The sequence below is a fragment of the Amblyomma americanum genome, chromosome 3 (genome assembly GCF_052857255.1).
Source record: "Amblyomma americanum isolate KBUSLIRL-KWMA chromosome 3, ASM5285725v1, whole genome shotgun sequence".
Taxonomy (NCBI): domain Eukaryota; kingdom Metazoa; phylum Arthropoda; class Arachnida; order Ixodida; family Ixodidae; genus Amblyomma; species Amblyomma americanum.
In genome coordinates, this window is record NC_135499.1 from 160844544 (window position 1) to 160848615 (window position 4072).

The window sequence follows — 4072 nt, forward strand, 5'->3', positions numbered from 1 at the left end:
AAGTTAATCACTGAGTGATATTTCGCGCGGCCTGTGGTGTCATTTGCAGACCTTGTAAGTGACACTCATTCGAAGGCTTCGATTCAACACTCCGGTTCAAATGCATTCAATACGCTCATATATGTATGTGTTCCCTAAACCCCAGCCCGAGCAAGAACCCATGGCCAGTCAGACCAAGGACAGCTGTCGAGGAGATGGAACATCACCGCAGAGCCTTCAAAACACTGAGAGGATGGTCCCCGAGACGCCTTCCCTGCAGCTTGCAGCTAGCGCAGCAAGAACGACACCGGCCCACCCTTGCCCGGCCGCCATTTATCAAAGCGGTCCAGCAAATATCAGTGAGCCCAGCTATGAGCCGCATTATAAGCTTTGTTTGGAAATAATGCCAATAACGCGTAACACCGCGTGAAACAGCGCGGGCAGCCTGCTGAACGGGATACGCATTTAGCGTCAGCTCAAATAATTACCACCGTAAGTTAAAATGTCATGTAACAGCTATGTGCTATGTAACATGCTCTGTAAAGATGTTCGCTCGAAAAGCCTGTATAAAAAAGAAAGAGATTGGGCGAGTGCAAATGCCAGCTTGTCGATGTTACCATTAGAGTCTACCGAAAAAAAAAAACATCTGCATAAAGCTGACAAAACATGCGTATGTTTTTTCTCGTGAGCGACACACTGCAAAAGCAAAATTTATCCCACCTGTTCGAAAATTTCTTCCCGGCCTGGTTGTTTTTTATGGCAGCAAATAGCTGCCAGCATTTTTTAGAATTCGAACAAAAAAAATTCTAGAACACATCCGGCTATTTGATCGGCGATATTGCACAGGATAGTAATTTACCGTCCATCAGTGCCTTATCTCTCATAGTGTAACCAGAGAAAACCGCGAGACGGGGTGCGCATGAATCAAATATCTTTCCAGCTACTGTTAGTCGCTCCACACATGCCCGTTTGTGGCCTGCAGACTTATCACTTCTAGCCGCCATGATGACCCTTTGCGACATAGTATCTATTGTGCACGTGATTTTTGATTTCTGGTTTTGAAGCGTCCAATCCTGTTTTTATGACGTGCGCTACGTCGGCTACATTTTAAATTTTTGCTGGACGGAATTGTACGCCTACTTCGTGTCTATAAAGATGTATCACTTTTCTAAAACAATAAATAAATATGGATGTCGCAAATTTCTACGGTAGGCCGGCGACGCTCTCAGGTGCTTAAGCTACTTTTTTCTCATGCAGGGAAATATTTGATTAAAGTACATTTAGACTGAATTTTCGTTTCGAAAAATACATCACAGGATAAAGAGAAAAATTGGCCAGAAATGTATTTTAGAGAAACGGGCCTGAAATTTAATGGGCATCGAAATGTGCGGCGTGCGTTAATTTCCATAGCTCTTGAGCCCTTCAAATTGCTTTTCCGATCTACTGGGTTTGAAATATCCGCACGCCAGTTTTGAGAATTTCTATATTGTTGAACAGAACTAGTGTGGGTAAGGTATAAATCACTGCTACAGCGCATAAGCCAGCGAATTTTTTTTTTTCGCATCTGTGTTCCTTCTGCATACACACGATTTAGCAAGCTTTTCTTACTCTTGAGGAAACCGACAAGTCTAGCATGCATTTGTCCAGTACAGGTTATTAATATCTTTGAAGATATAAATAAGTAGACCACAGGTCTTTGGAAACTTCCTGTCAACTTAAGCGGGTTCCCAAAGCTATCAGCAGTCTGAGGGAAACTCCCCGTCAGCGGCGTTATCAAAGAGTAATGCAACCTTTTCGATACCCGAAGTTCAGCTGAGCGTCGAATAATTGAGCTGTCAAGATGATCACATCTTTTTGAAGTTTTCGCGTACGATCCTCTCCGCAATTAAAAAGCATATACATCAATAAGCTTGCAGGGTATTAGCAACCGTGTTTCACCATTATTTAACTCAATATTTCTAAAGATGCGAAATACGCACTTGGCATGTTATTTTGTGTGGTGTTTTACAAACTTCTATACAGCCTTAGAAAAATTCATTATTACCGTTTTAATCCTGCTTTTAGCACAGCAATCATCATTCTTGTAACTCCTCTAGTTGAAACTTCTCTAGTCTAATGGTCATGAAGCCTAAAATGAACTGAGAGCATACAGTCAATCACAGCTGTCATTCGCATAAAGTGTCTGTCCTGTGTTATTTTAGTTAATATGTAGTCTTTACACTGTGCTATGAAATTTTAGTTAGAATACGGGTGTTGTTTTAAAAAAAAATTATTTATTGGAGATCGGACAACTGCAGTTTAGTCCAGGAGTGTCTTCTGCTTCGCACGCTAGCTTGCTTCGACATTATCCTATTCGCAATTGCATTGGCTGAATCAGTTTTGTTTCTGACTGCAGATAAGGCCACGAAAGTTGCAGATATCATCACGAGAGATGAAAACTGGTGAGTTGTCGTGCGGCTTCGTGCCACTTTCCTTCCAAACATATGCATCTGCAATGGCACAAATTGTTGCCTTCAGTATCATCCCGCAGGTTGTGTACTCGTAAAACAATTTTCAGTGTGTGTTTGATCATTGTTTTCAGTTATAACAAACTGAAGTGGGCGCTATTACCAGCACTGTCCGCGGAATGTCCGTTTAGAAGTAAAAACTTTGCAGGAAGGTATTCGATGAAAAGGCATGAATGAACACCTGACAAGCACAATCGCGCAACAGTTTTCAAACTTTAGCATTTCTTGACTCGGGACCTCATCGCTTCGCAAGCTTCTTGAAAAAGCATCACCACAAAGCTGTGTCGCCTTAATAGCACCTATATAGCGCCGTTGGCGCTTGCAAGAATCCATTTGAATTATTTGGCCAGAACCGCAGCAGTCGTGCAAGCATTACATAACCAGAGTCTAGGAAACACATATGTAAATGTGCTTGATAGTATCTAAGGTGGCTACACAGCCACGATAGTCTTCCGTAGAGAAAGTAATAAAATGCCAATAAGAATGCGTGTCAGGCTTGGAGATGAGATCTCTTCAGCACTATTCATCACGCGTGTTTACATGGGGTATTCCGAGAAATGGGCTGAGTTGAACTTCGGATAAAAGTAATCTATATATCTTAAAAATTCTCGCTTTCTTGATGACATTGTTTTGCTATGTAACTCAGGAGAACAATTTCAAAACATCATGGATGACCTAAAATATAGCCGATGGTTGGGCGCTTGTAAATTACGTTTCTGTGCTTGCTTCTGGACCTCACATTCTTCGCGCTGCAATAAAGTTTGTGATAAACAGAGCAGCGATTACCAAGGCGTAATGTGACTTCATGCTTGTGGTTAGCTGGCCGTAAGTCGAGCGTTGGCTGTGCCACTCTATAAGCGAGACTTCCTCTATATACATATGCTCTTAATTGGTATCAGCCGCAGGGACTGGTGCCACCACCTTTACCGCCTGGACACCGGAGAAGACCAGCCGCGGTCCTCACTCGCACACCACACGCGCCGTGTCCACCAGGCGATCGCTCACGTGCTCCTCGCACCGGCCGAAACTCTGCACGACACAACACGTGCTCGGGCAGCCACCACATCGGCCGGTGCATTCCTCAGCGTGCAGCCTTCTGTGCCCTCTGCAGACCACTCGAAGGCCTCGAAGCTTCCGGTACGGAAGCACTCAACCCGCATTATCGGATGACAGATGGATACAGGACCAGGAATTACACAAGCATAGTGACCGGGCAGATTCACAATTTACTATACCTCGGGAGATAAGGCGATACAGCCGGATATATGTACATAGGACTTGCGCTGTCTGTCAGCCGTTTTATTTCCTTAGCTTAGCTATAAGCATGTCTGCAGCAATGACGCTTCCCAAGATGGTTTTGATATCGGTAAAATATACGTTGTAAAGCGGCGGTCCATACATGACCTAGGTGTATACCTTACAGGACAGATCTATCGCACGGCGGTACAGGCTAATTTTATTCCCTTCAGCAATGAATTTAAACAAGAAGCCTGGAACGACATTGCGCTGCGCGAATGCGCGCACTTAGAACGCCTTCCATGAGTTGCACACAGCTAACTCGAATATTTTCAATATTCGTTGCGAAA

The 4072-nt window shown here is 43.8% G+C and overlaps 1 long non-coding RNA gene across 1 annotated transcript; it reads left to right on the forward strand.

The window, feature by feature from the left end:
* The first annotated feature begins 236 nt into the window (after positions 1 to 236).
* LOC144123428 (uncharacterized) lies at positions 237 to 3618 on the forward strand. The gene is made up of 3 exons (XR_013313096.1): positions 237 to 338; positions 2375 to 2420; positions 3386 to 3618. It is a non-coding gene; the product is annotated as an uncharacterized LOC144123428 (long non-coding RNA).
* The last annotated feature ends 454 nt before the right edge of the window (positions 3619 to 4072 follow it).